The sequence below is a fragment of the Acanthochromis polyacanthus genome, chromosome 13, assembly GCF_021347895.1.
Source record: "Acanthochromis polyacanthus isolate Apoly-LR-REF ecotype Palm Island chromosome 13, KAUST_Apoly_ChrSc, whole genome shotgun sequence".
In the NCBI taxonomy this organism is placed as follows: Eukaryota; Metazoa; Chordata; class Actinopteri; family Pomacentridae; genus Acanthochromis; species Acanthochromis polyacanthus.
In genome coordinates this window covers 26902387-26925650 of record NC_067125.1, presented here as the reverse complement: position 1 = coordinate 26925650, position 23264 = coordinate 26902387, and the positions used below count along the sequence as shown (strand labels likewise).

The following is a 23264-nucleotide window of genomic DNA, read 5'->3' as shown; positions in this document are numbered from 1 at the left end:
CATGACTTTTTGTTTACTGGATTTTAGTTTCCGTTTAGTGGTAACACATCGACGAATGAAAATTACAGCCGTTTGTCCTTAAAAGTGGAGTCTGTAGCAGTATTTTTGCAACAATTTTAAATGTGCCATCTCAGAGAAAGCTAACAGAAACCGTGAAATTAGAAAAAATTTAAAGCAAAAATTTTCTACAGTCATTTTAGGTGGTTTTTACTTTTCAAATTTGCATGATGGGAGATGGAAATCCCTTTTCTGAATAAATCTAACATTTTACTCACATAACTGATCAGGTGTTTCGGTGTCTGACTTCAGACAGCATGAAAAATGAAAATACCAGCTGACGTGAAAGACTAATTACACCTTTACCAACTGAAAACAGTTCCTCAGGATTTCTCTATTTGTCTCTTGTGGATCGCCAAAGTTTGGTGTCTTGTACTTAGTAGTTTCCAGCTTCTTCTACTCTATTACAGCCATCTGTAACGTAGCCAATAGCGCCATCCTCTTAGGACGCTATGCAGTCCAGGTTATTTGCAACAAAAGCCTAATTTGCATTGACTTTTAAAATAATCTTTTAGAACATGTCGAAAGTTTGCTTCAAATAGTTTTTCGCAGTCGTTGCTGATAGTTGGCTAGTTGGCATATTCGGATAGCTAGCATTTGCTGGATCTACATTCCCTCTTTCCCCGTCTTGTGCACGAGTACAAACGTGCACAAACCTGAATCCACACAGGACCGTCTAAATCCATCTGAGCCAATTTGTTGTTTCTTATTTGCAGAGCCGCAGCTGTGTGCCAACATTGGATATTTTTTCCAGTTAGCGGACCAAGAAGAGAATTTAAGAAAGGTCGTTTTGCAACAGAATTGCTAATTTTATTTTTAACAATCATATAGTATACATGGCTGAAGAACTATTTGATTTCTACTCGAAATATGACAATGCAATCAGCAAATCCCAAAAGCTTCTATGTGGGATATACAGAGATGGTAAGATTAAGGCTGCGAGGTAATGTCATTTAACTTGAGCAGATTAAGAGGTTGTTACTGTTTGTCCACTGATCAGTATACGGTACGTGGGTCAGACACGGTTCAACAGCGATAAGCCCATTCTCATTGATTAATAGCTACATGCAACATCTGTTCACAAGATTTAAATCTATTGCAAACAAATACTTGCAACATCTGTTAAAAAAGAAAATCACAACTAGAGTTTTACCTCCACTGGCTCAGCTGTTTGAATGCATAGTAAATTTCTGTTGATTTTCTGGAAGAACAGCTAGCTGGTATGACTAAGATTTTTTAGTTGGTGTATTAATGTTTAACTGAACTGTTGTGCAGCCACAGGTCTCAAACAAAGCAGGTCTCACTGTTCAAGTCAAGGAATTCTGTTCGTTTTGTGCTTCACAGACAAAAGAACACAATTAAAGCGGAGTAAATAAAGTAATTTTTGAAGCCTGTTAATGCTAAAATCACTTTGTTGATGTATCTGTGATGGTTTGTCAGTCATTATCACAAGTATTTTTTGTTTTCTATTTGTGCCACTTAAATTTTAATGATTTATTTTCAAGTTTACACTTAGTTTTCTGCCCTGATTTGTGATTTTATGGAGTGTAGTGACACTGAACAAGACAAATCGGACTCGCGTGTTCTGCCATCAGCTCAAGGTTTTGTTCATAAAAAAAAAAAAAAAAAACGAGCTAATCAGACACACCTGGGGCTCCAACGCCGAACTTAATTGGTGTCATCTGCATTCATTACATCCTGACCTCAATACATGAACGTAGCAAGACATTAAACCAGCTGAGCTTGAGAGATGATTAGCACTTAATTATGGTGACATTTGAATGATGCGTTAAATCAAATCAACATGGCTGCCAGGCAATTAATTTACAATAAAAATCAAGGTTGTAAAATCAAAGTTAATACCCCTTAAGAGAGGCGTTGTTCTTGGTTTCCCTCCCACCTCATCCAAGTCGGTTTCTGCCAAAGCAGAAGCAGGTCTGAACATTCATTTTCAGTCTAGCTTTTCTGTTCGTGTTGACAAAGCTCCGTTTCTCCATCTGGCTCGACAGACTGAAGCTTTCCTGATCAAACACACTCTTCTGCAGTCGTCTTCAGGAGGTTTAGCAGCTTCTCGGCGGCAAGAAAATATGTCGCTCTCATACATTTCTATCTGGAAGCCGAAAAGGCTAATTTTACTTCCATTTAATATAAGATCGACAGGAAGAAGGGTGACATGACCAACGTGTGACACCAGACATGGCCATTTCTGAAGAATTTCATACCGAAGTTGAGTCTCCAGCAAGTGGGGAGAGATAATGGGATGATAGCTTAAGATCCAAGTCTAACTCTGCAAACAAAGGAGCGAGCTGACCCGGTTTGTAAAAGTGCAAACACCAGTATAGCATGTTATGTAAAGGGCACCACTTCCTGTGATTGATCACACATACCTGGTGTGTACAGAGACTGACTAATCAAGGCCCTGGCGTCACCCAAACTGAGGAGCAGCTGACCAACTACTGAGAAAACACACTAAAAAAAATCATTTCTCAAACTGAGAAACTCAAAAAAAAAAAAAAAAAAAAAAAAAAAAACATTACTGTGAACATGCATTAGCATTTGACTCTTAGATTCAAATGTACACTGCAGAATTAATAAAAATCCAAAAATAATTCAGAATAAAGTGTGACTACATTTGTTTAGGCCTGGAGTGCATTTATTGGCTCAGTGTAATAAATGAGGAAGAATCATCCTGTATTATCACTAACAGATTTAGCAGCCACCAATAATTCAGAAATAGATTCATGCACATCCTGTTATGAAAGTCTGCTGCTCTAATGAAGTTGGCAGAACACCCAAATTAAAACTGTATTTAGCAACACGATTTAATGAAAGTTATAAAAGCTGCGCAGCCTCTTAAAAAGTCACGGGACGAATCCAGAACGTAAGAAGACGCAGCATCTGGCCACAAAACTGAGAAATTAGCAGTTGAGATGCTCGATGATGCTGAATTAAGTCCAAGACGAAGTAAAATCAGAGCCCAAGAGGAAGAAACATGTAGTGAAAGTCTGTTTAGTGTCACTGAGAGGACTCCAGAGCCCACTATCAGTCCACTGCACATACAGATGCCAATGAAAAACAATACAACGCAGATACATAGCACAGAGATGTCTGGATAACTTGGTAAAATCCAGATCCCATCAAACCTGGCACAGGAACAGAAGAAAACAAAGCTGTTCTGGGCTTTAAATAGGGCAACATGGAGCCCTGCTTTTACCTGAGGTCAAATCTGTGAGGAAGACTTTGCAATCTGTACTCTAAAATTAAAAAATTGCGTGCATCAATTACCAGAAATAATTAGCTGCCATATACAACCCATGATAAGTATATCCATGCATCTCAGTCCAAATTAACATCCAACTGTATTAAAATCATTAAACTGCCCGTAACTCAACAACATTCGCTGTTTTTGTGCAGCACTATCCAGACTTAAAGGGGAACTTCGTTTTTTTTCCAACCTGGGGTCTGTTTTCACATGTCATTTCATACATGTGAGTGATGGAGAAATGAATTTTCGACATAGCTCCAGTATTTAGCCAGGCAGGCAGCTTAGCAACTCAGCTAGCAAAAAGTATGGGGCAACTTGCCCCCCACCCCCCCGCGTCAAAGTCCGCCCTAACGTGCTTTTTTTCCCCTCACACTGACCGGCTTGCGATAGCTCGCACCGAAACACTGGTTTTGGCGTGACCTCTCGTGCAATTTCGGAACAAGATTTGCTTTCTAGTGTCCTGAGATTTGGATACAGACCACAACAAAGAGCCATCGCCAGGTAATGTGGAGGTTTTCGTTCACTTCTCATCTCTAGTATGTTGTGGGACACTCATTGAGACTATCTGAGCCAGTCAGTGTGGGGAAAAAAGCACGTTAGGGCGGACTTTGACGCGGGGGGCAAGTTGCCCCATGCTTTTCGCTAGCTGAGCTGCTAAGCTGCCTGCCTGGCTAAATACTGGAGCTATGTCGAAAATTCATTTCTCCATCACTCACATGTATGAAATGACATATGAAAACAGACCCCAGGTTGAAAAAAAACGAAGTTCCCCTTTAACATGCTCACCTAGCAGTCAAAAGCTGCTAGTATGTTCTTGTTTTGGTGGTATGTCTTTTATCCCATGGGACAACAGATGGAAATTAGCCTTGAGCTAAATCTGGCATATTTACATCGCTGTATGTTCATTAATATGCACTGTCCCATTCAAATAAAATAATAAATTAAAAAAATTTATTAAAAAAAAAAAAAAAAAGCTGGAAAATTGAGAGTAAGCATGCAGAGCTGAAGAATTCCCCAAGTAGCATCAAGAGAAAGTATGTCAGGGGAACAGAGCCACATAGAGTAAATGTAGTAAAATATTAACAGTACAGTCATTTCAGGGGCATCACTGCACTGAAACATAGTGTTGGCTTGCTGGTGGCTCCTCAGCGAACGTTATTTTCAAAAAAGTTGCCCGAAACACATCATTTATCACAGCAAGAAACTGTAAGAACTGGGAAAAAACATCAGATGACATGTTGTTCTATTGGGCAAACTATCCAAATCTAAGCATAAAATTGGTATATTTCATCAAAATGAGTCTACTCTATATGTCTCACTTTAAAAAAAAAAAGAGGCAGAAATGAATCATTTACACTAACTACATTCTGGAAAAAAAACAAAAACACATGCACTCCTTAGCACTACTACTAAGCCACTAGTGATTCAGCCATGACCCATAATCACACAACAAAAAATTCAAGAGTATTTTCAGCTTAACTTCCGGCAGTGTTTACACAAAGCAGACACGAGACAATTATGGAAACAAATAAAAAAAATGTAAGGAGTAAAATATCTGCAGTATGTAGAGTCACCACTGTTTTTCCAGCATTGGTAACACTGTTGAATCCAGGTTTTTTTTCCCCTCAATTGTTTTGGTAAAATATACACTACTGTTCAAAAATTTGGGGTCACCCAGGCAATTTAATGTTTTCCATGAAAACTCAATTAGCCTTTCAGCACCATTAGCTAACACAATGTAGCATTAGAACACAGGAGTGATGGTTGCTGGAAATGTTCCTCTGTACCCCTATGGAGATATTCCATTAAAAATCAGCTGTTTACAGCTACAATAGTCATTTACCACATTAACACTAAATTGTATTTGATGAATTTCCTGTTATCTTCATTGAAAAAAATGATTTTCTTTCAGAAATAAGTACATTTTTATCACTAAGTGACCCCAGACTTTTGAAGAGTAGTGGATAATCAAAGGAATTCTACTTTTGTGTTTGGTTTCTTTGATTTATCATCATAACTTTGGCATCCTGCACTAAGGACATTTTTGAGTTCCCTCTACTTCGAGGCCATCGTTGTCTTGTTTCCACAGAGGTGCAGGACTTAATATTGCAGTAAAAATGAGCCCACATTAAGTAAAAATGTAAAAGGAACAAAAAAAAAAAAAGAACTGTGTGTCAATTTGTTACTTGTACCCATTTCTGTACAGCCAAACTGTCTTAGAAACTTAGAAGTTCCACTTATCATTCATGCTTCTGCTGAGTCACCTGAGAATGTCAACAAATAATTCTGTCTAAACAGCTATTTAAATAAAATGTACAATAAGTGGACTGATACCAACTGGAGCAGTGCCTCTTATTTGAACTGTCCCTATTCAAATATCCCAGTGTACTATGGCTCTGAAAACTACCACACCACATTCAACTAATGCAGCCTAATAAAGCCATCTGCAATAAATCAGAGTTTATAATATTTGGCTTTCGTTGAAACTGTATTAAAGAACAACTGATTCAACTTTATTGTCACTTTGGAGCCTGAAATTTATGGTGCTGCGGACCTATACTGCATCATAATAAGGTGATGCTAATATTTAGTGTACACTCAATGATGGAAACGGGTTTGATCCCCACAGCAGGAAATATATGTGAACTGGCAGCCATTTGTTTACACCGATAGCCCACTTTCTTGTTAAAATTAACTCTGAATAACTGAATTAACTTGAATGTCACTGATGTTAATTCTTTGTCATGCCTGCATATTCCATAGTAACCGGTTTTGTGCAGTATTTGTTGAAGAAACGGCTTGGAGAATAGTGAGCAGTTAGCTAAATTATCATAGGTGGAGTCGATTTCTAAAAAAAAAAAAAAAAAATCTTCAACTGACACACAAGAGAAAATTACTGTTTGTGAGGATCATAATGTATCTGAACAGCTGGTGTCTTGGGTTGCAACAAAAAAGTAATTGTCTTAGAAAGCAAAAAGAAAAACAAGGTGTGGATAGTTAAAGAGCACATAATATGCTTTTTGGGGCTTCCCCTTTCAGGCAGTGTTATGTGGCTGCTTTTTGTACATGTGAAAGCTCTGCAAACGTGCAGTTAGCAGTGAAAAATTGCTGCTTTTTACCCGTCTGAATCACCTTGTTTGACATCTAGACTTTTCCTCTGTTACTTACCTACACTACCGGTCAAACGTTTTAGAACGCCCCAATTTTACCATTTTTTATTTGAAATTCAAGTAGTTCAAGTCCAATGAATAGCTTGAAATGGTACAAAAGCAAGTGGTGAACTGCCAGAGGTTAAAAAAAAGGTAAGGTTACCCAAAACTGAAAAATAATGTACATTTCAGAATTATACACAAAGGCCTTTTTCAGGGAACAAGAAATGGGTTAGCAACTTAAAGCTGCTCTGCAGTAATGGAGATTGATCAAGTCTTGAAAGTTGGTGCTACCAAATTTGTCCCAACTTTTCTTGATTACTTACAACCCCCTCTGTCTGCTTAAAATTAGTGTTAGAACACACTGTGGCACCATAAACTCCAGAGCATTATTTGAACAGTATTGTACTGAGAAAGTAGTGTGTTGCTATAAAAATGGTGAGAAAAAGGCAATCAATAGTAGAAGAGAGACAGACCATCATAACACCTAAAAATGTAGGTCTTTCCTGCAGAGAAATTGCGAAGAAACTCAAAGTGTCACTGAATACAGTTTTCTTCACCATCAAAAGGCACTCTGAAAGGAAGAGGTCTGGAAGACCCAAAGCCACAACAGAATTAGAAGACAAGTTTTGACAAGAGAGTCAACAGCTTGGCGATAGGCAGCTCACACGACAACTGCTTCAAGCACAGCTTCATAGTGGTCTTAGTTTCATCTGTGAAGAGAAGTCTTAAAGTTGCAGGTTTGACTGGTCGAGCTGGAGCAAGAAAGCCATTGCCAAGACGTCAGAATAAGAAAAAGAGGCTTGTCTGGGCCATGAAACACCGTCAATGGACTACTGAAGACTGAAGAAGGGATTATGGACTGATGAATCAAAATTTGAAATCGTTGGTTCGTCACGCAGGATTTTTGTACACTGTCGAGTAGATGAAAGGATGGTAACTCAGTGTGTGACATCAACTGTCAAACATGGAGGAGGAAGCGTGATGGTCTGGGGCTGTTCTGCTGGATCCAGGCTTGGTGACTTGTACAGAGTGAGAGGAACCCTGAACCAAAACATCTACCACAGCATTCTGCAGCACCATGTAGTACCCTCTGGTATGTTCCTAGTCAGTCAGGGCTTCATCCTGGAGCAAGACAATGACCCAAAACGTAAGTCCAAGCTATGCCAGAACTACCTTAGGAAAAAAGAATATGATGGTAAGCTTGAAAACATGGAGCGGCCAGCACAGTCTCCAGATTTTAACTCATAGAGCTGGTTTGGGATGAACTGGATAGAAGAGTGAAAGTAGAGCAACCTACAAGTTCCACACATTGTTGGGAACTTCTGCAACAGAGTTTCTGAAGAATATTTGATTTCCATTGTGGAAAGAATGACACGACCGTGTTCAGCTGTTATGTCTGTCGAAGGTGGCTACTTTGATGAGTCAAAAGTTTAAAATACATTTTGGTTTCTGAATTGATTTTTTCAAACTTAATTTATTATTTGTTCTATGCTTCTATTTTACAGTACAATGACACATTAACATGCATAATTTCAAATAAATTTTTAAAAAATGGAAAAATTGGGGTGTTCTAAAACTTTTGACCAGTAGTGTATGTCATCATGTAACACATTTACACAAGACCTGCTAGCAGCTAATTTGGCTCTCAAACAAAGAGGAAGCTTTTTCAGCCATTTTATCCACAGTAGATACTCACTATGCTCAGAGATCTAAGGTTACAGTACATAAACAATGTTAGCTGACCAATTAGCACAGAATAGGCTTTTATGATAGTGGGCCTTAAAGAAACAGCAGCAAAACTTCAGCATTTCCAACAGACTGTGAGAGGAGATGCTGCAGTAATGTACAGAATGAGAAAAATAAGCATGTAAATACATTCTAGCAAAACCTCCAAAACTAAATTATACTAGAAATAGACCGATTATCGGCCTGGCCAATTATCATAGCTGATATTTGCCACTTCTCCGATTATTGGTATCTGTATTTTTATTAGCCGATTATTGATAAATTAAATGGACCACTTCAGGTCTGCTACAGACATCTCTCTCTGTCTGTAGTCAAATGTCTCTAAACCAGCAAAAACTGAACAAGAAACAAGCCGTTGCCACAAACCAGGACATTAGCTTCTCTCACAGTGGCTGATGCTATGCTAACAGCTAACTGCCAAGTTGGAAGGCAACCACAGATCAATCTAAAATGGGATCTGGAAAACAATAATTAATAAAGCTTTAAGATATGGAGCTTAGTGGGAAATAAAAGTGACAGAACAGTGAAAGAATACAAAAACAGAGAACAGCAGATGGATCAACCTCAGTTGATCCAACATAAACAGAGGAGATAATATAATCACTATTTCTATCGTACATATTCAGCTATAGACACATTATTAATGAAGAAGTCTAGTTATGAATGACAGGTTCTCTGCTATCACATGCTGTTAAAACACTAAACTGAATGTAAATCGGTTCCAAAGTTAGGTTATCGGCCTGTCTTTAGCATCAATAATCGTCATCTGCCCCAGAAAACCCATATCGATCAATCCCTAAAATATACACTTGCAAATATGGAAAACTTAGGCTATTTAACAGAGACATGCATGCCAGACAATATATAATGGTGTCCATAATATATTAAGTAATGTACCAAAAAGGTATCAACTATGATAATCCAGAACTGCGTTTGTTGATTATGTGCATTAACACTTTGATAGTAGCACATAGATCCACACTCTGCAGTGTCTCTATCACAGCTCTACACTCCCTAAATCTGTTCGAATAGTTTTGTAATGTGGTCACATCCATCATCAGTCACTGTTAGCTTTCTCATCTCTCTGTTGACTTGCAGCAGAAGCTCAGTCGTGCCTTATTTGCAAAATCTGCTCAACAGTGTGTTTTCGGTTCATAAAAGTTTATCTGTCTTGTGGATAAATCAACATGTCGTCCATTACGAGCATTCCTCTCTGCAGTGGGGAGTTACAAAAGCTTTTATAAATAGCTCAAAGAAACAATCCAACTGACTGTTTCCCTGCCATTTATTTTCACGCACTCAAAACAAATCGATCTGTGCCAATCAGACAGAGAGCCAGCACAGACAACGAAGACAAAAACGAGGACTGGAATTATTGTGTTCGAGCCTCAATGTACACCGTTTTGCTTTACTGTCTTATTAGAAGACTTTTAGAGTTAGAACATGTTGCTGCTGGTCTTAAAGCGGGTGTCAGCTGGGCACACGTTTATTAAAAGAAAAGGTCTTTTTCCAATTAACAAATGTGGTTAAGAAAAAAATGTTCCGGACTCCCAATTCCTCATTTGACATTTCCGCAAATGGTTTGAGAAACAAATTGAATTTGGAAATTGGATCTTATCCAGATGTGTCCAGTCACCACTCCAAACAAATTAGGCAAATAATTCAATGAGTTTTAAAATGCGCAACACATGATCTTCACGTATAGACCCAGTTCATTTACAGCCACGATGACAAGTGGAAACATGCATCCCTGCTCTCGGTTAAGGGTAGAGGTTTGAGATAATATTTAAATTAATTTGCCAAAGGTATTTCCTTTCAGTGTGGAAAATGCTGGTATTATGTGTATTTTGTTCAGCTGGTCAACCAAGGTCGTCGTACTGTAACAAAATCTCCTGCTATAATGACTTGATTTCCAAGTTTCAGTGTGAAACTCAGGGGAGCTGTACAGCCAGTACAGGTCAGAATTTATAACTGCTATGTGTGTGTGTGTGTGTGTGTTTGCATGTGTGCGCGGGAGGCGAGTGTATGCATACGGTAAAGGGCTGAGCTCCTATTTAGTCCCAGTGGGTCACACAGAGGTGGTATTAATAGATGCAGAGAGCCCTGGGAAGTCAGGGCCAGCAGAGAGAACAAAGTATGAAGCCAAGTCTGAAACACAGATGCCACAGTGCTGGTCTGTGGATCGACACAAGTAAACACGGAGGCCAAAGTGTTTAACAGTGCTGATGAATGAATAATGTGTTGTGACGCAGGAGCTCATACAGCAACACACCGACACAGAACTGAGACGTTCTTTGACATTAGGTTCCTAACAAACTGCATTTGCACTTGGCGCCAGTTGAAATGCGTCCTAAGAGAAGGAAAATGAGTTAAATGTGTTGGACCCTTCCAACTCAGGACAAGACCACGGCTAACACAACATGTATGACTGTTAACAGAATAAATCATCCAGGAGGGGCTCATTTAAGTGGAAATCTTTCCTTGCATGACGAACTGAATTATTCTGCAGCTTTTTTTTGTACCTAAATAAAGGAGATCTAACAGCACAGTCACTAAAAATATCCATTTTGGGCTCACCAGAGACAAAAACACTACAATAAATATTACCAAATTTTAAATAAATTATTAAATAAATTATAAATTCAAATAATCTAGCTCACGACTGAGGTGCCAGATTAACATTGCAAAATAATGAAAAACACTAAAATAAAAACTGAGTCAAATACAGTCATTATCTATACTTAAAATACAGTCTCTGGCTTTAAGTTTCCATTACATCAAGTGGATTTTTTTCTTTATTAAATAAATAACAGATTTAAATAATATTCTAGCTCACAGTTTAGGAGCCAGATTAATGTTGTAAAAAATATTGTAATAAACTAAGTAAACAAAATAAAGCTAAATACAGTCATTTTCCATATTTAAAATAAAGTCTCTGGCTTTAATTTTCCATTTGACCACATGTATTTTAGTCTTTCATAATTTTTAAAATAAAATATTAAATAATAAATTTAACTAATACTCTAGCTCGCAGTTGAGGTGACAGATTCATATTGTAAAATAAAACAATTAAATAAAATGTAAAAAAAAACAGTCAAATACAGTCATATCTAATTAAAATACAGTCACTGGATTTAATTGTCTATCGGATCATGTGCATTTTTTCTTTATTAAATTTTTAAATAATATTCTAGCTCACAGCTGAGGGGACAGATTAATATTGTAAAATAACCTATAATTAAAATACAATCTCTGGCTTTAATTTTCCATTAGATCTTATGCATTTCTTTACTTTTTAGTGTATAACGTAAAGGTTAATATGTACAAATAATTAAATTACCCGTCAACATGATGGAATAATGCCATAAAACAAATATTTAAGTGTAATACTGAAGAGCTGTAATTATTTGGATTTTCTAAATTTGATTTCATTTAAAAAAAATAAAAAATCTTGAGGACAATATCAAAACCATGTTGTAAAACTCACAATTTCATTTCAAACTGCAAGAGTCCTCGATTAATTTTAGAGCATATCGAGTGCAATAGGGTTTTACATAAATATTTAATAAATTAAACTAACGTTGATGTTTAAAAAAGTGTTTCCACCTTTAAAATTAATATATTCACCTTTAAGAAATTGTCTAACTGCGACCAAAGAATGCTCAAATCACTTGTCAGAACATTTCAATGATTTTTCTTCCATAAATCTAGTGGACTAGTGTCAGATGAGAGGCTTCCAATACTGTAACATAACCATAATAATGTGTTTTTAAAGGCCTAGTCCAACCCAGTCACAATATTTTCAGGCAAGTTTACCACTGTTTTCCTGAAATGCTGTTTTCATGGTTTCTCTGCAAATGAGGTCTCACCACCTAAGGCACAGTTTCCACTCAACCTTGTCATCAATAGGTTCAAAACATTTCCGCACTTCATCTGAATGTCTAGTCTTCATCCTCCCAAACGACTACACGTGTGCATTTTCCAACAAATATACGTTTTTAAAAACAACAGCGCCTGGACATTCTGTGCAGAAAATATTACACATTTTGCTTTCAAAGTGAGTTGTGTTTCCAATCTACACACTTCAGTCGCGAGCTGCAACGAGATTTCTTTTTGCTTCTTCAAAGATTCAAACAAAATGTACGTTTTAGTGCTTGTTAAATGCAACACCTGTAAATGAAGAATAAAAACAAAAAAAAGACGTTTCATGTTGTCTTGCTCGCCTGCTTTTATGTTCAACACGTGTTACATATGTGGCTTATGTGGCTTGTGAAGCAGCTCCTTTCATGTCCACACACAAAGGGTTTCAAACAAGCCCAAAATTGTCACCTTTATCACCACTGACTTTCCCTCCGAGACATGTTGCAAATTTTGGAGCCTCTGTGGGCTTCGAACTTTTACCAAATGGAACGCACACCAGACAGCCTCTTGTTTTGGAATGCAGGGGAAGCTGCGATACAGACACGACCACACTGAAACCGGTGTGAACGAGCAGTTTCACTTGTGATAACGAGCGCGATGGTGTAATCAAAACAGAAAAAGGGAAAAAAAAAAAAAAAAAGAAAAAAAAAAAGAAAAAAGGATGGTGTCGCTTCTCCCACCTGTCTGACACAAGTCTGTGTCCTTAGCCACCTGTTTGGCAGGTTGCTTTTGAAACTACAAGAACAGCAACAATTGAACGTACAGTTGCAGTTCATTACAGCTAAAACAACCCTCTTCAGATGACTTCCAGCTCAAGGACGCAGCTGAACTGAGGAAAGAAATCTCAGTTTGTCTGCAGCAACACAGAAAACAAAGCTAAGATGGGCCAACTGGTGGCAGAAGGAGTTATTTCAGATTGGACAAAATACAGAAGAGTACTGTCACTCTCTCTTGTTCAAATCCTATTACTTACACAAAAACTTCACTTCTTCAGGTGGCAGTACAGAAGTTGTTGCTCAAACTCATGATCAGGAAGTAAATGCGGATTGCACAATGTCTTTAGAATAATGAAACTATCTTTGTTGACACTGGTTCTCCATTAATCCATAGTGTCAGCGATGCAGAATGGTCCCACTCCACCTGTAGTCTGTCTTCTATAGCAGGGGTATTCAACTAGAATTCAGAGGTCCAGTCAGAGACGCTTCTATCCAAAGTGACATATCTGAGAGCAGATACAACACAAGCAAGGAGGTCTGTGTGTTTCCTGATCTGCTAAACCAACGGTGTAAACTCTAGAAAAGCTGCGCGGGCTGAAGTAGAAGTATCCCGTCTAATTTAAAATCCCCTTATAATTTATTTATTATAGGTCCAGGTGTCTGAGTCCAGACTTGCACTGCAGTCCACCAGTTAGTGGCCCAGTTTCTATAGCATAAAATAAAACGGTCTGGCTGGTTTACATGTCTTTGTACCTTCGATGCACCACATGGGTCAAAAGTCAACCATATTCAATGGATAGCTCTTGATCCATGTTGTTCCTCAAAGGATTAAAACAATCACATTTGTCTTAGAAGGTGCTAAACAACTTTCCTTCTTCAATGAGTGCACAGATAATTAAAGGGGAGGAGAATGCCGTGTGGAATAAAAGACAAAAATGGCCGACTTAAACCCACAGTCAACATTCGGTAAGTCAGACTAGTTTCGGATAAGCCTAATTTTCTGTCTCCCATTGGATAGGATATCTCCCAGAAAAATTAAAACCCGCACACAACAACTGGAATAACAATTAAACACTGCCTGGCAAAAAAAAAAAAAAAAAAAAATTGTTGTTAGGGGAGGCGAAGAAACCTAAGAAAAACCGGACTGACAGTCGGACGATAACTCATTTGAAGGTGAGAGATCAAGAGGGCTTAAAACTGACAGTCAATTGGTGTTATTTCTACTGGATTAGGAGGTAACAAAATCTGAATACTTATTAATACAACCAAGTGTTTAACTCAGACTAGCTCTGAGGAAAACGGAAAGAAATTTGGTCTTTGAAACTACATGGAAAAGGCAAGCAGGGAAAAGTTAAAGTTGTCTGTTATGGCTTCAGAAACAAAAAACATTTTTTTGTCTGAACATATAAATATGCTAACACATCACAATCAATACTCCAGTTGAGAAACCTACACTGAGCTGTTTTTGACTAAATCAAAATCACCGCATTGCCTTTCTGAAAGAGAAAAACACAGTCGAATTTTAAGGCAAACACAAAATGCCTCCGTCAGCTACCGTTGGGTTGTAGGAGTGGAATTGATTTGCCAGCAGAGCAACTTTAGAAAAATCAACAAGGACGATGACAAGCGAGCTCCGCTAGGTTTAAAGATGTTGAATCAGCCGTCGAGCCCCTGCCAACTTTCACTCAAAGGAAAACCAAGTGAGACCAATAATGTGAAACTGCTTCCAAGTGACAGCCATCAGTACATTTTGAGTGATTATTGGTGTCAGCACCCAATAAATTAGAGCCTTCGGACTTTCTGTGGCAAATGAAGCTTTACATTTTGCACGCTTCTGTTGCAATCCTTCAAAACCAACTTAAAATATATATTTTTCCCCTAGCGTGTCTCTCCTTAATCATTGGCAGGAGATCTAATTGAGAAGCACTAACCGTCCCTATCTGCTAACAGAGCAACTAATTCTATATCATCAACTGACAAAGTCCTACCCATGATGGAGAAATGATCTGGTGTCTTTCTGCGCAGAGGCAGCGGATTCAAAACTCATATCTTTAAGGCGGAGAGAGGACTATATTTGTTTGCTGTCAGGGGCTGTAGGCCTGAAAAAGACACAACTGGAACATGTTCAAAGGTCTTGAAGGAGGCAAAAATGAGAACGCGAGCACACTGTGTTTGGCATTTTTGGTCAGAGCACTCTAGTGGCTCTGCTAACAGGCGGGAAAGCCCAGTTCGTAGATTATTGACCACATTCAGTCATATAGCCATATCTATTTCTTGCTCTTTTATAGCCCTTGCCATAATGTTTTCTTCCCCCCTCAATTTCCTTCAATCACACACTTGTTCTTTTTTTCTACAACAGTTTGTTTTCGTGTAGCCAGATGTCATGGGAATGTGCCGGTCTACAGGACTTTCCAGGTAAGCAGGCATTCCAACAAAACTGAAAGCTTCCATGTTTAAAGGGGGAAAAAAAGATCAACACATTTACTTTTGGGAATCATTAATGGTCAATTCACTGTGCTGACAAATCTCGCTCTGCTCATAGTACTTGTTGGAGGGTAAGCTGCAGTGCATTGTGGGACAGTACACAGGTGACGGCCACAGGAAAAAATAAATAAATCTGCACACTCAGGGAGGGTTGTGGCCAGTTGCTATGGCAACAAAACATGTCACAGGGCTGAGTAAATATAGGCTAACCAGTAGGGGATGTGAGGAGAGAAGGGCCTGCAACATGGGAAAGGCCACAGACAGAAGGAATAAAAGATGTTTATGAACATCTAAATGTATAAAAAAAGAACATTATTCTTGTAATTTTAGATTGTAGCCTACATATGTGTAGATACATATACACAAATGTATGGAAATGCATGCAAAAAATTCCAATCAAGATAGATGAAGCAGTAGCATTGTATAAGAAAGAAGACAAATTCAGCTAGTTATTATAGTTTAACTTTCTAATGACAATTCGCCCAACTCTTCAGACAATTTGTCGGTTAACGTATTGACTCAAATTCAATATTTCCCCTCATTCAGACTGCAGGATGTGAAAGTAGTGAGTAACTTTCCAGCTTTTTCTTCTTTCTTCTAAATATTTTGATTTGAATTAACAGAAATCAAATTCCATTTCCTTATTCAGTAAGTTCAGAAGTTGGAGCTTTGTGTTCAGCGATTTACTGCACAAATGCCATTCATCTGCTGCCTTCAACTGTTTTTATCACATGTTCGTGTAGTTCTTTGCTTCCCTCTGTTTTATGCGTTTCGACATTCAATAGCCAACCTCTGCATGTAGCACTGCCGTCTTTTGAAGGAACAGTGACGGCAGCAGAGATGACCTCAGTTGTACCTTTCATTTTGCACCAAGGTAAAGCATTATGAGCCATACAAAAAGTGGCGAGTTAAGCAGAGGAGGGGGAAGATATTTCAGCTGAAAGATTAACCGATTCATTGGCGCCACCGCTGATTTATAAAAGCAGCAGTCAGGGAGGATGTTGCACACGCCTGAGTCATATATGATCTGAACTAGGGGATTTTACTGAGAAATTCTGACCATTTGACGCAAAATTTGCTGCCTATTCCAGACAAACAGTGATAAAGACACCTCCACAACAGTTTGGAAATTAAGCAGCATGAAGCCCGCAGGCTCCTAACTCATGGTTTTGCCTCAGCTTGGGGACAGGGAAGTACTGGGCTCATTTTGTACAGAGGGTCAAGGGTTGTATCCTTTCCAACACATTCTGGGATGAAAGCCAACTGGAGCAAGGAAAAAAAGACTAAACTGCAGTCTCAGTGCAGACAGAAGGCAGGCGTTACGGCACAGAAGCAGCTGGAAAACAGAAGACTGATGGACAGAAGCCATTTAGAGTCAAGCTGAGCACACATCTCCCAGTCTGCTGAGGGCAGGATGACCAGTTTGTGCAACTAGAGACAATGTTTTTTCTCCCACAGGCCAAAGGTTATCATAATTAAAATGGCTCAAGAATGCACTGAATAAAATGGTTCATCATGCAGTTACGTACTTTCCAAATGGCTTGAAGCTGCGATTCGTAACCCTAAAAAGTGATCAAAACTTAAACCAAAGCAGAACTAGATCTTAATTAAAAGAATCTACACTAGCATTGGCCATGCAGAAGGAAAGAGAGAAACCTCAAATAAGATGTCACTATGACTTTTAGCTGGTTATAACTGGACAGCAGGTGATGTCAGTGGGAGAAGCAGAGAGGTGAATGTCCTGTGCTGCAGGAAGTGATGCAACTTGACCGAAACCCAGGATGGCACAGAGATGAAAGAATTCGAAGAGGAAAGTCCACCTGGATTAAACAAGCACGCTCCCAAATACTGGAATCAAAGTGGTGAAATTACCTCCAGAGCCTCATCCAAGGGTTTGCATACGTTTGGACTCTGCTGGCTAATTTATACAGATTGCTAAATTCAAGTTCAGGACTCATGACGAAGGAAGAACATGAGCTCAGCAGTTGTGGATCCTCTGATCACACCTACAGCTGGTTTTGTAACTGGAAAGTTGGCATGTTTCAAACTTGTAAATAAAAGTCCATCAGATACTAACTTAGTCAAAAACTATCTAGACTTTGTTCTCTGTCATCATAGCTATGCATGATACACCTGACATTAGAAAATAAATTAATATAACCACCCACTAAAGTTGGTTTTGTCTGCATAAGTGCAGCAACAAGAAGAAAACAGATGTGAACATCTGCTTTCCAAAACGAAGTACAGTATTTGAACCTGTAGGTTGGTTCAAATTACATTCTGACTTCCAGCAAGCAGCACCCTGGATTGTGTGGAAAAGGATCAAGACCTGCGTGCTCACGGTGTCACAGGTCTCACTGTGGTTATGTTGTGCATAGTTCAGATGGCATTGTTCCCACCTGAGCGAGCAAACCAAACTTAAAAGAGGCTGAATGTGCTGCTCAGAGCTTACCTGGTGCGATACATGCACTCAGGTCATTTGAAAGTTTTCACGACAAGCAGACAGACAACTTTCCACCGACAGGCCTGTATGCAAAACATGCAAAAGATAAGAACCCGAGAGAGGCACAGAAACTACCACACCGGGACATTAATACGAGCCGAACGCAGATGTTATAAAAATACTTTCTGTTCAGAGATCACACTGAGATCTGGCTCTTTTTTTCCTTCCTTTGCCCTATAGAGTCCAGCGCTTAAGTGTCTTAGTATATTCTGCCGTGTGGAAACGTTCTCAATATCACATTATTCTTTTATAGCTCACCTTAGCTGTGCTCCCTGTAACTCACCCCAAAGTTCTCAGATCACCTAGCCAGATAAGAAACGCTTTGTCAGCAGCTCACCAAATCTGTGTCTGCTTGCTCTTGACTGCCTGTGTGCAGCACGCTTCTCCATTCAAATCAAACCAAATGAAAGAACAGGCAGAAAATAGACCTTTCATTCACATCTGGAATAAGACAGTCAATACGTGCATTTTGCTGTGCTGTAGAGTTACAGATTCATTAACCTTCTTATTGTTAAAGGAAAGTGCTTCATCACCACTTCTGTGACCTGCTTTGTGTACAGAAGTCGCACCATGACTTACTAAAATATCCAGTAAGTTCATCAAAAGCTGACTAGTGTATGAAGATAACAATATCTGACATGCTAGATTAGTGGTTTGCACAAAGTTTCCATCATTAGTCAAACAACCTCATTTACAAGAAGGGTTCCTAATGACAAAACACTTCATTGAGTACAGGAAGCCTACATGTAGGCGTTTGGAAAGCAAAAAAAGCCAAAAATAGACTTTTCATTCATGCCTGGAAGATGTTGATCAATACGTGCATGCTTACATTTGGCTGGGTTGAACAATTACAGATACATTAACCTTCCTATTGTTACAGGAAGCTTGCTTCACCACCACTTCTGTGACCCATTTGGTGTACAAAAGAGTGCACAATCACTTAAATGTCCACTGAGTTTTGCAAGAGCTGAAAAATGCATCAAAGTAATATCTGACATACTAGATTAATAGTAATGCACAAAGTTTCCATCATTAATCACAACAACCTAATTTACAGGAAGGGTCCCAAAGGACAAAACACAGGCCTACAGGTAGACAGATAACTTGTCCTTTGAGACAAGTCTGGAAAGCAAATAAGAGGCAGAAAATTCACGTGGATGATACATCAGTCAGCACATGCACGCATATATTTTGCTGTTTTATTCTTATTGTGACAGGAAAACTGCTTCACCGCCACTTCTGTGACCTGTTTTGTGTACAAAAGTGCACAATTATTTGCTAAAATATCTACAGAGTTTGTCAAGAGGTCAGAAGTGAATGAACATAATATTATTTGACAAACTAGATTAACAGTCCTGCACAAAGTTTCTATCACTAACCACAACAGCCTCATTTTCAGGAAGGTTCCCAAAGTACTAAACAGAGGCCTACAGGTAGGTTGTCCCTCAACACAAGTCTGGCAAACCAGAAAAAGGGACAGAAAATAGACTTTTCATCCATGCCGGGAATATAACAATCAATACATGTATGTGCTGTGAATTATAGATACATTAAACTTCCTATGGTTACAGGGACTTTGCTTCATTACCACTTGTCTGACCTGTTTTGCGTACAAAAGTGCGTAAAATAGTGCTCAGTGCTTACTAAAATAAGAGCTGAGCAGTGAATGAAAATAATGTCTGACAAACTAGATTAACAGTCCTGCAAAAAAATTTCCATCACTAACCACAACAGCCTTATTTAAAAGGGGCGTCCCAGAGGACAAAACGCATTCAAAGGTGTAAATGAAGCCTTCAGGTAGGCTGTGCATTGAAACAAGTCTGGAAAGCAAAAAAAAAAGAGGCAGAAAACAGACTTTTCATTCACGCCTGTGACATGTTAATCAATACATGCCTGATTACATTAAGCTGCTCGTATTGTGACAGGAAAACTGCTTCATCACCACTTCGGTGACCCGTTTTGTGTACGAAAATGTGTACAGTTACTTTCTAAAATATCTCAAGAGGTCAGAAGTGAATGAAAATAATAGTATCTGACACACTAGATTAATAGTCTTAAACAAAGTTTCTATCATTAACCATTATGGCTTCATTAACAGGAAGGATCCCAAAGGACAAAACACAGGCCTACAGGTAGGTTATCCTTCGAAACAAGCCTGGAAAGCACAAAAGAGGCAGAAAACAGACTTTAAATTCATGCCTGAGATATGTTAATCAACATGTGCATGCATATGTGTTGCGGTTTTGTTTTTATTGTGACAGAAAAACTGTTTCATCACCACATCTGCGACCTGTTTTGTGTCCAAAAGTGCACAATTACTTACTAAATTGTCTACAGAGTTTCTCAAGAGGTCAGAAGGGAATGAAAATACTAGATTAACAGTCCTGCACAAAGTTTCCATCATTAACCACAAAAGGCTCATTTATAGGAAGGATCCCAAAGGACAAAACACAGGACTACAGGTAGGTTGTCCTTCGAAACAAGTGTGGAAAGCAAAAGATGCTCGGAGCTGAGAAAGACATTTCGCTTCCAGTGGAAAGGAACACACAGTGTTACTGTAGCCCTGAAAGACAATTCGGATCAAGTTGCAAACTCTGTTAGGTGCTATATATAGCTCAACAGGACATTGTAGACACACACACACACACACACACACACACACACACACACACACACACACACACACACACACACACACACACACACACACACACACACACACACACACACACACAAAGACTGTGTACCTAAAGCAGAAAAAAGCTGCAATCTAACTGTGTGTGCATGTGTTTAAGTGCAGCATTATCACACCATATTCAACAGGCTGAAGTAGCAGGGTGCAAGAACAAAACCGAAACAATTATCCCACAGCAGTTTGCACAAAGCTGCAAACTAGAAATAATCTATACAATCATAATAAGTGCAATTATCGGTGATGCAGCACAAGTGAATCACAGCAGGACACACAATCAACTATGTTAAAAGAGCATAAACACGCTTAGATGAGCAATAATAAACGTGAAAGTGGAATGTTGGTAGTAATAGTGAAACAGCGGCAGGTGTCCACATGCCCCACACTGAGTGTGTGTTTCAGTGACAGGTATCGTTACGCAGCAGTCACCTCCTGAAACACGGTTTAGCTGTTTAGCACAAAAAACATTCCAACGGCTGCTTTGGCTCCGTGTGTCAGATTAGCTAGCTGACGGGCTAATATCGATATTGCACACATCTGGATCCAACGCGAAACCGTGAAAGTTGAGAGGAGGTGGGGGAGGGGGAAAAAAGCACCGCATTCTTGTTAGGAGGATTTAAGGACACATGCCCCTGATGTGAACCCCCGGCTGCCGCTCATGAGCGGAGACTTGCTGCGCCAGCCGGGGCTAACTTTAGCATGCTAATTCATGTCTCCGCTAGCTTGTAAGCTGACGTCGCCGTAGCAGCAACACATCTGCAAGCGAGCCGATGCTAGCTAATGGGATTTGAACTTTGTTATCGGCTCGCTAGAGACCCGCAGACTTCCTAAAAGACGAGATGAAAATACACAAAAGGAAAAGGGGGGAAGGAAGGGAAAGTTACGAGCTCGGAAAATGTGCGCACAGCTAGCAGGCTCCCGGGCAGTGACAGTGTTTGGTACTCTACCCCATTTGGCGGAGATCAGAAGAGGCCGATGTCAGGACTGACGGCCAGTCGACATTCCCCGGAGTGGCCGCCGCTGCCCGCCGCCTGTCGCCCGCCTGCCCGCCGCCACCGCTTGCTCCTCTCTCCCGTAGCGCTGCGCAAGATGGTCCCGTCGTTTTTTGATGAAAGAGGGGGTAGAGAGAGAAAGGAGGAAAAAAGCAGCTTGACGGAGCTTCAGATGGTGGTAAATAACGCGGCGTGTCTAGGTGGAAGTTTCGCTTGAAATCAGAGGACGCGTCACCTTGCAGCGGTTCATGACTCCCACTATTCAAGATGTAGAAGGGCAGGACGCTGCGTTTCTCTTCGAGTCCATATCACTCCCTGCCGCTGACAATAATTAGTGTGGCCACACGGGCATCCGTATGTCACTGTGCCGATATGTCACACTGGACTTCTGGACTGGAGTTTTTTTATTATTGTGAAAATAATATGCACAGATCATAATAGCAGCCTAGAATTTAAATCCGTCCATCAGACATTCCACCAACAAATCAATGAAACAGCCAATTAAGTGTTTTTTAATGTTTTTTTTAAATCAGTAACTGTGAATTCAATCAATCTGCACAATTAAACTCATTTTATATTATTTTTAACGATTTTAAAGTTCCTAAGAGTGAACATCCAGGCTGTTTTTATAAAATATTACCATTATGAATAAAAATGACAATTTTTATATCCAGATGATGTCAGCAGCCTGGAATTCAATCCATCCATCAGCCATGTAATCAATAAATCAATTAAACAGCCAATTAAGTGTTTTTAAATGTTTCTTTTTCAAATCAATGACTGATTTTAATCTATCTGCACAATCAAACTCACTTTATATTCTTTTCAGCCTTTATAAAGTCCCTAATAGTGAACATACAGCTGTTTTTTATAATTATTATTAACAATAATGACTATTTTTATGTACAGATGATGTCAGCAGCCTGGAACTAAAACCATCCACTAGACATTCAATCAATAAATCAATTAAATAGCCAATTAAGTGTTTATAATGTCTTCAAAAAATCACATTTCTAATTGAAGTCATCCTGCACTCAATAAACAATTGTGATTTCAACCAGTCTGCACAATCAAACTCGTGTTATATTCTTTTTAACCATTATAAAGTTACTAAGAGTGAACATCCAGCTGTTTTTTTTAAATAGTTGTTATTGTTAATAATGACTAATTTTGTGTCCAGATGATGTCAGCAGCCTGGCATTACATCCATCCTTCAACCATTCAATTAAAAAAATCAATTAAACAGCCAATTAAGTGTTTTTTTAATGTTTTCAAAATCACACCTCTAATTGAAGTCATCCTGCACTAAATAAACACATGTGATTTCAACCAGCCTGCACAATTAAACTCACTTTATATTTTCTCTAACTATTATGAAGTTCCTCAGAGTGAACATCCTGTTGTTGCACTGTTAAACCTGCTCTGTTTCTTTATTATCATGACTAATTATTATTATTATCATGTCCAGATGATGTCAGCAGCCGAGAATTTAATTCATCAGACTCATCTGACAAAGTCAATTAGCCATTCCATCAGTAAATCAATTGAACAGCCAACTAAATATATTTTTTAATGTTTTTAAAATCACATCTCCAATTGAAGCCATCCTGGACTAAATAAACAACTGTGATTTCAACCAGTCTGCACAATTAAATTCACTTTATATTTGGTTTAACCATTATGAAGTTCCTCAGAGTGAACATTTGGCTGTTTTTTTAAATAAAAAATATTACTAA

The 23264-nt window shown here is 38.9% G+C and overlaps 1 protein-coding gene across 1 annotated transcript in view; it reads right to left on the bottom strand.

Annotated features, from left to right (window-relative positions):
• Positions 1–21885, bottom strand: part of bcl9l (bcl9 like) — a 33725-nt gene extending 11840 nt beyond the window's left edge. Inside the window, exon 1 of the mRNA XM_022202771.2 lies at positions 21484–21885. The gene's annotated coding sequence lies outside the window, so the exon portion shown is untranslated. The remainder of the gene's footprint in view (positions 1–21483) is intronic.
• Between the last annotated feature and the right edge of the window lie 1379 nt (positions 21886–23264).